The sequence below is a fragment of the Tachypleus tridentatus genome, chromosome 9 (assembly GCF_004210375.1).
Source record: "Tachypleus tridentatus isolate NWPU-2018 chromosome 9, ASM421037v1, whole genome shotgun sequence".
Taxonomy (NCBI): Eukaryota; Metazoa; Arthropoda; class Merostomata; order Xiphosura; family Limulidae; genus Tachypleus; species Tachypleus tridentatus.
Genome location: NC_134833.1, coordinates 59,663,114 through 59,677,288, shown reverse-complemented (window position 1 = coordinate 59,677,288; position 14,175 = coordinate 59,663,114).

Sequence of the window (14,175 nt, the reverse complement as noted above, 5' to 3'; positions counted from 1 at the left end):
TATATGACGGAACCTGTGTAACGTGGATGGAAAACCATCTTTCTCCTTCCTCATCTTTCAACAAGTAGAATTAGAACCTGAGTAAAGTGGAAAAAAAATGTTTTTGATTGAATAATAATTTCTTATTTAATTAATAGTTTCATTAAATATAAATAAATTGTTTAATTAATAATTTGTTTAAATATTAATAAATTTTCGGACATTTCGTTAGAGTAAGTATTGGTTAAATATATTCTGTTCTTTTTTCTGCCATCATTATTTTTGCAGTTAAATTAGATTCATGATTTGTAGAAATTATAATTTTTAAATAATTTTCAAGAAAAAATAAATGCCTACCTTTTCTGATTTTAAAATTTCGGGAAAATTTACATTGTATAATAGGTAAATGTAAAAAACCGCATTGTTTCAAAAATTTAAGAAAAAATAAACTTCCCATGGAATGGAAAGCGTATATTAAAGAGTGGATGACAAGTGCTATATTTGAGGAATTTTTGAACAAATTAAACAAAATAATGGAACAAGAAAAAGGAATAATATACTTTCCCTAGATAATGCAACTTTTTGCCCAAAAGTTCAGTTTTCAAATGTTAGTTTAGTTTTTATACCTCCATGTACAAATTCAGTTCTACAGCCACTATATAATGGAATTATACACTGTATAAAATTGAAATACAGAAAATTCATGCTTCAGCATATTATTGTAAACATGGAATACATTAAGAGAGCATCTGAAATGACCATAAAAGCTGACGTGTTAGATGCAACTGCATTTTTAAGTCCTTCAATCAAATGCATAAAAGACGAATGCGTAATAAAGTGCTTTCGAAACTGTTAATTTATTTTTGATAATAGCGGAGATTGTGGAGAAGTTGTTTGTTATGACAATTCTTGTGAAATCCAAACTCTGATTGAGAAGATTGATGCAGATGATTCTGTGAACGCAGAAAGTTTTGTGAACGTCGACAAGAATGTTTTAACCTAAACTGATGAAATTAATTTAAAATCTACAATAGAGATACAAGTTGGAAACAATGTAAGATATTCAGAATATGAACAAAATAGAAAAGATAGTAAGGAAATAAAAATTCCTATTTCATCGCATGTGTTAAGTTATGTTAACGCTGTCAAATTATTTGCAAAAAATGAAGTGGAAAATGAACTTCATGAAAAGGTCATAGAATTGGCGTTCTCTTTTAACCACATGAAGAAACGAAAAAAACGAAACAGTTGAAACTGGAAACTTTCTTCAAATAAATTTTATTAAGATTTTGTGTTCGTATGTATATTTGAATGTTTGTTTTTGTTCTTGTTCTGAAATATATAGTATAAACAGTATAATAACTTTACTCACAAACGTCTTACTTCCTTTGAGTCAAGCAAGTATACCGTTCGGCTAATATATATAATGTAGGACATGCATGTTCACTGTCAATCCGGAAAACCTGTTCAAGCCGGAAATTTTACTCGGTCCCGTGCGATTTCGCCCCAGACAGATTTTGATGTATATACAATGAAGAATTAGTTTTTGTTAGTGCATATTATCCTCATCTTAAAACTTAGGCGACCATAATAGTAAAATAATTACAGACAAAGAGTCTCCCCAAGTTAATATGCAACACTAGGAGTTAACTTGATTGTTTGTTGTGTTTATTAATTTCGCGCATAGCTACTCGAGGGCTATCTGCACTAGCCGTCCAAAATTTAGCAGTGTAAGACTAGAGGGAAGGGAGCTAGTCATCACCACCCACAACCAACTCTTGGGCTACACTTTTACCAATGAATATTCGGATTGACCGTTACATTATAACACCTCCACGGTTCGGAGGGCGAGCGTGTTTGGTGCGACCGGAATTTGAACTCGCGACCCTCGGATTACTAGTCGAACGCCTCAACACGCTTGACTATGCCGGGCCCGAGTTATTTCGATTCCGCTTCACAAACTAACTACAATGAACAGTACTAAAATAAATACCTGTGTTCGTATATCATGTGGGTTAAGTTGTACGCTACTTGTTTCACTAAATTATAGACAAAATCTAACGTTTCCCACACAAAAGAAAATGAACGTGTTATCGCTATTAAACAAATTTCCATTTACACGTTCTCATCTCCAACTTCACTTTATATTTATTTTCTTCCTTCAACTTCATTTGGAGGTTTTCTAACATGATACTATCAGCTCTACTGGGCAACTCACATACACCTGTATTTCACCTCTCACTTAGTTTTTTTTTTCTATTTCGTTCCACTTAACCTTGGTTTCTGTATTTTTAATGTACATTTTGAAAGGTTGTTTCGATTTGTAAGTTTTACTTCCCCCCAATCTGTGTTACTCCTTACTTTTGGGATGTATATTTCCGGTATTTCATATAAAATTTCAATTAGACCAATATAATCATTTAGCAGCCATTTATTTTCATTTTGTTTTCTTTTTCAGGTATCAAAGGCCACCACTAAGTTCCTTATTGTTTATGACCTAAAGGGGTCACCCTGCATCTGTTTTTTGTTTTCTTGTTATTATTTTTCTTCAAGGACTGGTTGACATGGATCATGGAGTAAAGTCATCTCATCTCTGGATTCAATTCTTTTTTACAGTTCTGTTCAGTTCCTCACGTGTTTTAGGGGTGCCTTTCATACTCTGTACTTCATCCCGTCTTCCACCACTTTTTGAGGGTTTACTTCTATCCTTTTATTCCACTCACATTGGTGGGCATCTGTTGATCAAAGGTCAGTTTATCCCATTTTACCCAACTCTTATTTGCTTTGCCGTCCAAAATTTAGCAGTGTAAGACTAGAGGGAAGGGAGCTAGTCATCACCACCCACAACCAACTCTTGGGCTACACTTTTACCAATGAATATTCGGATTGACCGTTACATTATAACACCCCCACGGTTCGGAGGGCGAGCGTGTTTGGTGCGACCGGAATTTGAACTCGCGACCCTCGGATTACTAGTCGAACGCCTCAACACGCTTGACTATGCCGGGCCCGAGTTATTTCGATTCCGCTTCACAAACTAACTACAATGAACAGTACTAAAATAAATACCTGTGTTCGTATATCATGTGGGTTAAGTTGTACGCTACTTGTTTCACTAAATTATAGACAAAATCTAACGTTTCCCACACAAAAGAAAATGAACGTGTTATCGCTATTAAACAAATTTCCATTTACACGTTCTCATCTCCAACTTCACTTTATATTTATTTTCTTCCTTCAACTTCATTTGGAGGTTTTCTAACATGATACTATCAGCTCTACTGGGCAACTCACATACACCTGTATTTCACCTCTCACTTAGTTTTTTTTTTTTCTATTTAGTTCCACTTAACCTTGGTTTCTGTATTTTTAATGTACATTTTGAAAGGTTGTTTCGATTTGTAAGTTTTACTTCCCCCCAATCTGTGTTACTCCTTACTTTTGGGATGTATATTTCCGGTATTTCATATAAAATTTCAATTAGACCAATATAATCATTTAGCAGCCATTTATTTTCATTTTGTTTTCTTTTTCAGGTATCAAAGGCCACCACTAAGTTCCTTATTGTTTATGACCTAAAGGGGTCACCCTGCATCTGTTTTTTGTTTTCTTGTTATTATTTTTCTTCAAGGACTGGTTGACATGGATCATGGAGTAAAGTCATCTCATCTCTGGATTCAATTCTTTTTTACAGTTCTGTTCAGTTCCTCACGTGTTTTAGGGGTGCCTTTCATACTCTGTACTTCATCCCGTCTTCCACCACTTTTTGAGGGTTTACTTCTATCCTTTTATTCCACTCACATTGGTGGGCATCTGTTGATCAAAGGTCAGTTTATCCCATTTTACCCAACTCTTATTTGCTTTGCCGTCCAAAATTTAGCAGTGTAAGACTAGAGGGAAGGGAGCTAGTCATCACCACCCACAACCAACTCTTGGGCTACACTTTTACCAATGAATATTCGGATTGACCGTTACATTATAACACCCCCACGGTTCGGAGGGCGAGCGTGTTTGGTGCGACCGGAATTTGAACTCGCGACCCTCGGATTACTAGTCGAACGCCTCAACACGCTTGACTATGCCGGGCCCGAGTTATTTCGATTCCGCTTCACAAACTAACTACAATGAACAGTACTAAAATAAATACCTGTGTTCGTATATCATGTGGGTTAAGTTGTACGCTACTTGTTTCACTAAATTATAGACAAAATCTAACGTTTCCCACACAAAAGAAAATGAACGTGTTATCGCTATTAAACAAATTTCCATTTACACGTTCTCATCTCCAACTTCACTTTATATTTATTTTCTTCCTTCAACTTCATTTGAGGTTTTCTAACATGATACTATCAGCTCTACTGGGCAACTCACATACACCTGTATTTCACCTCTCACTTAGTTTTTTTTTTTTCTATTTAGTTCCACTTAACCTTGGTTTCTGTATTTTTAATGTACATTTTGAAAGGTTGTTTCGATTTGTAAGTTTTACTTCCCCCCAATCTGTGTTACTCCTTACTTTTGGGATGTATATTTCCGGTATTTCATATAAAATTTCAATTAGACCAATATAATCATTTAGCAGCCATTTATTTTCATTTTGTTTTCTTTTCAGGTATCAAAGGCCACCACTAAGTTCCTTATTGTTTATGACCTAAAGGGGTCACCCTGCATCTGTTTTTGTTTTCTTGTTATTATTTTTCTTCAAGGACTGGTTGACATGGATCATGGAGTAAAGTCATCTCATCTCTGGATTCAATTCTTTTTTACAGTTCTGTTCAGTTCCTCACGTGTTTTAGGGGTGCCTTTCATACTCTGTACTTCATCCCGTCTTCCACCACTTTTTTGAGGGTTTACTTCTATCCTTTTATTCCACTCACATTGGTGGGCATCTGTTGATCAAAGGTCAGTTTATCCCATTTTACCCAACTCTTATTTGCTTTGCCGTCCAAAATTTAGCAGTGTAAGACTAGAGGGAAGGGAGCTAGTCATCACCACCCACAACCAACTCTTGGGCTACACTTTTACCAATGAATATTCGGATTGACCGTTACATTATAACACCCCCACGGTTCGGAGGGCGAGCGTGTTTGGTGCGACCGGAATTTGAACTCGCGACCCTCGGATTACTAGTCGAACGCCTCAACACGCTTGACTATGCCGGGCCCGAGTTATTTCGATTCCGCTTCACAAACTAACTACAATGAACAGTACTAAAATAAATACCTGTGTTCGTATATCATGTGGGTTAAGTTGTACGCTACTTGTTTCACTAAATTATAGACAAAATCTAACGTTTCCCACACAAAAGAAAATGAACGTGTTATCGCTATTAAACAAATTTCCATTTACACGTTCTCATCTCCAACTTCACTTTATATTTATTTTCTTCCTTCAACTTCATTTGGAGGTTTTCTAACATGATACTATCAGCTCTACTGGGCAACTCACATACACCTGTATTTCACCTCTCACTTAGTTTTTTTTTTTCTATTTAGTTCCACTTAACCTTGGTTTCTGTATTTTAATGTACATTTTGAAAGGTTGTTTCGATTTGTAAGTTTTACTTCCCCCCAATCTGTGTTACTCCTTACTTTTGGGATGTATATTTCCGGTATTTCATATAAAATTTCAATTAGACCAATATAATCATTTAGCAGCCATTTATTTTCATTTTGTTTTCTTTTTCAGGTATCAAAGGCCACCACTAAGTTCCTTATTGTTTATGACCTAAAGGGGTCACCCTGCATCTGTTTTTTGTTTTCTTGTTATTATTTTTCTTCAAGGACTGGTTGACATGGATCATGGAGTAAAGTCATCTCATCTCTGGATTCAATTCTTTTTTACAGTTCTGTTCAGTTCCTCACGTGTTTCAGGGGTGCCTTTCATACTCTGTACTTCATCCCGTCTTCCACCACTTTTTTGAGGGTTTACTTCTATCCTTTTATTCCACTCACATTGGTGGGCATCTGTTGATCAAAGGTCAGTTTATCCCATTTTACCCAACTCTTATTTGCTTTGCCGTCCAAAATTTAGCAGTGTAAGACTAGAGGGAAGGGAGCTAGTCATCACCACCCACAACCAACTCTTGGGCTACACTTTTACCAATGAATATTCGGATTGACCGTTACATTATAACACCCCCACGGTTCGGAGGGCGAGCGTGTTTGGTGCGACCGGAATTTGAACTCGCGACCCTCGGATTACTAGTCGAACGCCTCAACACGCTTGACTATGCCGGGCCCGAGTTATTTCGATTCCGCTTCACAAACTAACTACAATGAACAGTACTAAAATAAATACCTGTGTTCGTATATCATGTGGGTTAAGTTGTACGCTACTTGTTTCACTAAATTATAGACAAAATCTAACGTTTCCCACACAAAAGAAAATGAACGTGTTATCGCTATTAAACAAATTTCCATTTACACGTTCTCATCTCCAACTTCACTTTATATTTATTTTCTTCCTTCAACTTCATTTGAGGTTTTCTAACATGATACTATCAGCTCTACTGGGCAACTCACATACACCTGTATTTCACCTCTCACTTAGTTTTTTTTTTTCTATTTAGTTCCACTTAACCTTGGTTTCTGTATTTTAATGTACATTTTGAAAGGTTGTTTCGATTTGTAAGTTTTACTTCCCCCCAATCTGTGTTACTCCTTACTTTTGGGATGTATATTTCCGGTATTTCATATAAAATTTCAATTAGACCAATATAATCATTTAGCAGCCATTTATTTTCATTTTGTTTTCTTTTCAGGTATCAAAGGCCACCACTAAGTTCCTTATTGTTTATGACCTAAAGGGGTCACCCTGCATCTGTTTTTTGTTTTCTTGTTATTATTTTTCTTCAAGGACTGGTTGACATGGATCATGGAGTAAAGTCATCTCATCTCTGGATTCAATTCTTTTTTACAGTTCTGTTCAGTTCCTCACGTGTTTCAGGGTGCCTTTCATACTCTGTACTTCATCCCGTCTTCCACCACTTTTTGAGGGTTTACTTCTATCCTTTTATTCCACTCACATTGGTGGGCATCTGTTGATCAAAGGTCAGTTTATCCCATTTTACCCAACTCTTATTTGCTTTGCCGTCCAAAATTTAGCAGTGTAAGACTAGAGGGAAGGGAGCTAGTCATCACCACCCACAACCAACTCTTGGGCTACACTTTTACCAATGAATATTCGGATTGACCGTTACATTATAACACCCCCACGGTTCGGAGGGCGAGCGTGTTTGGTGCGACCGGAATTTGAACTCGCGACCCTCGGATTACTAGTCGAACGCCTCAACACGCTTGACTATGCCGGGCCCGAGTTATTTCGATTCCGCTTCACAAACTAACTACAATGAACAGTACTAAAATAAATACCTGTGTTCGTATATCATGTGGGTTAAGTTGTACGCTACTTGTTTCACTAAATTATAGACAAAATCTAACGTTTCCCACACAAAAGAAAATGAACGTGTTATCGCTATTAAACAAATTTCCATTTACACGTTCTCATCTCCAACTTCACTTTATATTTATTTTCTTCCTTCAACTTCATTTGAGGTTTTCTAACATGATACTATCAGCTCTACTGGGCAACTCACATACACCTGTATTTCACCTCTCACTTAGTTTTTTTTTTTTCTATTTAGTTCCACTTAACCTTGGTTTCTGTATTTTTAATGTACATTTTGAAAGGTTGTTTCGATTTGTAAGTTTTACTTCCCCCCAATCTGTGTTACTCCTTACTTTTGGGATGTATATTTCCGGTATTTCATATAAAATTTCAATTAGACCAATATAATCATTTAGCAGCCATTTATTTTCATTTTGTTTTCTTTTCAGGTATCAAAGGCCACCACTAAGTTCCTTATTGTTTATGACCTAAAGGGGTCACCCTGCATCTGTTTTTTGTTTTCTTGTTATTATTTTTCTTCAAGGACTGGTTGACATGGATCATGGAGTAAAGTCATCTCATCTCTGGATTCAATTCTTTTTTTACAGTTCTGTTCAGTTCCTCACGTGTTTTAGGGTGCCTTTCATACTCTGTACTTCATCCCGTCTTCCACCACTTTTTTGAGGGTTTACTTCTATCCTTTATTCCACTCACATTGGTGGGCATCTGTTGATCAAAGGTCAGTTTATCCCATTTTACCCAACTCTTATTTGCTTTGCCGTCCAAAATTTAGCAGTGTAAGACTAGAGGGAAGGGAGCTAGTCATCACCACCCACAACCAACTCTTGGGCTACACTTTTACCAATGAATATTCGGATTGACCGTTACATTATAACACCCCACGGTTCGGAGGGCGAGCGTGTTTGGTGCGACCGGAATTTGAACTCGCGACCCTCGGATTACTAGTCGAACGCCTCAACACGCTTGACTATGCCGGGCCCGAGTTATTTCGATTCCGCTTCACAAACTAACTACAATGAACAGTACTAAAATAAATACCTGTGTTCGTATATCATGTGGGTTAAGTTGTACGCTACTTGTTTCACTAAATTATAGACAAAATCTAACGTTTCCCACACAAAAGAAAATGAACGTGTTATCGCTATTAAACAAATTTCCATTTACACGTTCTCATCTCCAACTTCACTTTATATTTATTTTCTTCCTTCAACTTCATTTGAGGTTTTCTAACATGATACTATCAGCTCTACTGGGCAACTCACATACACCTGTATTTCACCTCTCACTTAGTTTTTTTTTTTTTCTATTTAGTTCCACTTAACCTTGGTTTCTGTATTTTAATGTACATTTTGAAAGGTTGTTTCGATTTGTAAGTTTTACTTCCCCAATCTGTGTTACTCCTTACTTTTGGGATGTATATTTCCGGTATTTCATATAAAATTTCAATTAGACCAATATAATCATTTAGCAGCCATTTATTTTCATTTTGTTTTCTTTTCAGGTATCAAAGGCCACCACTAAGTTCCTTATTGTTTATGACCTAAAGGGGTCACCCTGCATCTGTTTTTTGTTTTCTTGTTATTATTTTTCTTCAAGGACTGGTTGACATGGATCATGGAGTAAAGTCATCTCATCTCTGGATTCAATTCTTTTTTACAGTTCTGTTCAGTTCCTCACGTGTTTCAGGGTGCCTTTCATACTCTGTACTTCATCCCGTCTTCCACCACTTTTTTGAGGGTTTACTTCTATCCTTTTATTCCACTCACATTGGTGGGCATCTGTTGATCAAAGGTCAGTTTATCCCATTTTACCCAACTCTTATTTGCTTTGCCGTCCAAAATTTAGCAGTGTAAGACTAGAGGGAAGGGAGCTAGTCATCACCACCCACAACCAACTCTTGGGCTACACTTTTACCAATGAATATTCGGATTGACCGTTACATTATAACACCCCCACGGTTCGGAGGGCGAGCGTGTTTGGTGCGACCGGAATTTGAACTCGCGACCCTCGGATTACTAGTCGAACGCCTCAACACACTTGACTATGCCGGGCCCGAGTTATTTCGATTCCGCTTCACAAACTAACTACAATGAACAGTACTAAAATAAATACCTGTGTTCGTATATCATGTGGGTTAAGTTGTACGCTACTTGTTTCACTAAATTATAGACAAAATCTAACGTTTCCCACACAAAAGAAAATGAACGTGTTATCGCTATTAAACAAATTTCCATTTACACGTTCTCATCTCCAACTTCACTTTATATTTATTTTCTTCCTTCAACTTCATTTGAGGTTTTCTAACATGATACTATCAGCTCTACTGGGCAACTCACATACACCTGTATTTCACCTCTCACTTAGTTTTTTTTTTCTATTTCGTTCCACTTAACCTTGGTTTCTGTATTTTTAATGTACATTTTGAAAGGTTGTTTCGATTTGTAAGTTTTACTTCCCCCCAATCTGTGTTACTCCTTACTTTTGGGATGTATATTTCCGGTATTTCATATAAAATTTCAATTAGACCAATATAATCATTTAGCAGCCATTTATTTTCATTTTGTTTTCTTTTCAGGTATCAAAGGCCACCACTAAGTTCCTTATTGTTTATGACCTAAAGGGGTCACCCTGCATCTGTTTTTTTGTTTTCTTGTTATTATTTTTCTTCAAGGACTGGTTGACATGGATCATGGAGTAAAGTCATCTCATCTCTGGATTCAATTCTTTTTTACAGTTCTGTTCAGTTCCTCACGTGTTTTAGGGGTGCCTTTCATACTCTGTACTTCATCCCGTCTTCCACCACTTTTTGAGGGTTTACTTCTATCCTTTTATTCCACTCACATTGGTGGGCATCTGTTGATCAAAGGTCAGTTTATCCCATTTTACCCAACTCTTATTTGCTTTGCCGTCCAAAATTTAGCAGTGTAAGACTAGAGGGAAGGGAGCTAGTCATCACCACCCACAACCAACTCTTGGGCTACACTTTTACCAATGAATATTCGGATTGACCGTTACATTATAACACCCCACGGTTCGGAGGGCGAGCGTGTTTGGTGCGACCGGAATTTGAACTCGCGACCCTCGGATTACTAGTCGAACGCCTCAACACGCTTGACTATGCCGGGCCCGAGTTATTTCGATTCCGCTTCACAAACTAACTACAATGAACAGTACTAAAATAAATACCTGTGTTCGTATATCATGTGGGTTAAGTTGTACGCTACTTGTTTCACTAAATTATAGACAAAATCTAACGTTTCCCACACAAAAGAAAATGAACGTGTTATCGCTATTAAACAAATTTCCATTTACACGTTCTCATCTCCAACTTCACTTTATATTTATTTTCTTCCTTCAACTTCATTTGAGGTTTTCTAACATGATACTATCAGCTCTACTGGGCAACTCACATACACCTGTATTTCACCTCTCACTTAGTTTTTTTTTTTCTATTTAGTTCCACTTAACCTTGGTTTCTGTATTTTTAATGTACATTTTGAAAGGTTGTTTCGATTTGTAAGTTTTACTTCCCCCCAATCTGTGTTACTCCTTACTTTTGGGATGTATATTTCCGGTATTTCATATAAAATTTCAATTAGACCAATATAATCATTTAGCAGCCATTTATTTTCATTTTGTTTTCTTTTCAGGTATCAAAGGCCACCACTAAGTTCCTTATTGTTTATGACCTAAAGGGGTCACCCTGCATCTGTTTTTTGTTTTCTTGTTATTATTTTTCTTCAAGGACTGGTTGACATGGATCATGGAGTAAAGTCATCTCATCTCTGGATTCAATTCTTTTTTACAGTTCTGTTCAGTTCCTCACGTGTTTCAGGGTGCCTTTCATACTCTGTACTTCATCCCGTCTTCCACCACTTTTTTGAGGGTTTACTTCTATCCTTTTATTCCACTCACATTGGTGGGCATCTGTTGATCAAAGGTCAGTTTATCCCATTTTACCCAACTCTTATTTGCTTTGCCGTCCAAAATTTAGCAGTGTAAGACTAGAGGGAAGGGAGCTAGTCATCACCACCCACAACCAACTCTTGGGCTACACTTTTACCAATGAATATTCGGATTGACCGTTACATTATAACACCCCCACGGTTCGGAGGGCGAGCGTGTTTGGTGCGACCGGAATTTGAACTCGCGACCCTCGGATTACTAGTCGAACGCCTCAACACACTTGACTATGCCGGGCCCGAGTTATTTCGATTCCGCTTCACAAACTAACTACAATGAACAGTACTAAAATAAATACCTGTGTTCGTATATCATGTGGGTTAAGTTGTACGCTACTTGTTTCACTAAATTATAGACAAAATCTAACGTTTCCCACACAAAAGAAAATGAACGTGTTATCGCTATTAAACAAATTTCCATTTACACGTTCTCATCTCCAACTTCACTTTATATTTATTTTCTTCCTTCAACTTCATTTGGAGGTTTTCTAACATGATACTATCAGCTCTACTGGGCAACTCACATACACCTGTATTTCACCTCTCACTTAGTTTTTTTTTTTTCTATTTAGTTCCACTTAACCTTGGTTTCTGTATTTTTAATGTACATTTTGAAAGGTTGTTTCGATTTGTAAGTTTTACTTCCCCCCAATCTGTGTTACTCCTTACTTTTGGGATGTATATTTCCGGTATTTCATATAAAATTTCAATTAGACCAATATAATCATTTAGCAGCCATTTATTTTCATTTTGTTTTCTTTTTCAGGTATCAAAGGCCACCACTAAGTTCCTTATTGTTTATGACCTAAAGGGGTCACCCTGCATCTGTTTTTTGTTTTCTTGTTATTATTTTTCTTCAAGGACTGGTTGACATGGATCATGGAGTAAAGTCATCTCATCTCTGGATTCAATTCTTTTTTACAGTTCTGTTCAGTTCCTCACGTGTTTCAGGGGTGCCTTTCATACTCTGTACTTCATCCCGTCTTCCACCACTTTTTTGAGGGTTTACTTCTATCCTTTTATTCCACTCACATTGGTGGGCATCTGTTGATCAAAGGTCAGTTTATCCCATTTTACCCAACTCTTATTTGCTTTGGTTTAAAACAGGCCATTTCCCACTCTTCCCAGTCATCTACGGTTAATTCAGAGTAGCAAAACTTTCCATACAACCTTATTTATCTGCTGCTTTCTTTTCCTTTATCTCATACACAATGGCCACAAATTTGGTTTCTCAGGTTTTTTTTTTTGTTTTGAATTGGCTATGGTTTAATTGTTTTATCATTTCATCCCACTACTCCATGGAAGTTTGTCTTTAGTTTATTATTTTAGTTGCAGCTTCCAATCTAATTTGGGGGTAACATTATTTGGAATGGTTGTTTTGGCTCTTAACATTTGTACCAATATCCAACCCAAAATTTCTTTCATTAAAGTGTGTCTGTCTCTTGGCCTACTTCTTTGGCTTTTCGAAATGGTGTTTCTGATACCAGTGCTCTATCTTATTCTTTATTTTCTGCTCAAGTATTTTTCTGGGACTGTTCCTTTTGAATATCTCATTTCTCTTGAATGTAACCATACATTTCAGTGGTTTGTGGTCTGTCAGCACAGGTATCTTTAGAGACACATTTTCTTGTTTTAAACTTTTTACAGCTTGGATGGGTCTTCCAATCTCAGTTGATCCTGAAAGCTCCTCTTTCACCACAACTTATTTAGGTTTACATCTGTTTTGAGCCCTCCAGACATTGAGGCTGGGATGTGTGCACTTGCTACTCACATATGTGAGTTTTCATATTTGTGGGGATCAAATCACTAGTGGTGCTTTGCATTTGAATTACGCCAATCCTATGGCCACAATTTTCTACTGTTTATATTCCAGATGGGTACAGTTTTGGATGCCTGATCCATTTTCAACATCCCGTCTCAAGGAACAAAGTCTATTTTTCTATACAACCTTTAGCTGTTACTCAGTTGTTAGCTTGTCATCTTCTATCAGACGTACCTCATGTTTTTTCCTTCCCTCGATTGTAAGGCACTCTTTCATGAGTCTTTCGTCTTCTAAACTCTGATATATGTCTTTTGAATTCATGTCAACAATGTTTATTTGTTGATCTATCGTATTTTAAAAACTTAGGTCCTTGACTCTTGTTTTTTCCCATTGTTTTGTGTTTTCAGGGGATTAGCTCTCACAATGAGTATCTTGTTATTACTGTTTTTCTATCTTTACTTTTCACTTCCATTCATTTGGTATCCAATTCCAGACTACAATTCTGTTTGAGAATACTTCATATCTATTGTGATTCAACTTACTTCAAAAATTCCCCATCTCTCTTTTCCTTGCTATCACTTTCTTTTTATCTTAAACTTTTTCAACATCATTTACCACAGGGACAGCTTCAAATTCTTTCCATTCTGAATCAAAAAATGAACCTCCAATAGCACAGTGGTATATCTGCAGACTCACATTGCTAATATTCTAGTTTAGATACCTGTGAATGGAAGAGCACAAACAGCCTAATTCAAAACAAATCAAACCCAAAAGATGGTTGACTTGAGAGAAAATATTAGCTGTTTCCAAGCAACTTTTGTAATTGATAAATTATCCATGTCTGTTTGTTTGTTTTCTGAATTTGTACAAAGCTACATAAGGGCTATCTGCGATAGCTGACCCTGATTTAGCAGTTTAAGAGCAGAGGGAAGGCAGCTAGTCTTCACCACTCACTGCCAACTCTTAGGCCACTCTTTCAAAAATGAATAGTGGGATTGACTGTCACATTATAACAACCCCACAGCTGAAAGGGAAGCGTGTTTGGTGTGATGAGGATTTGAA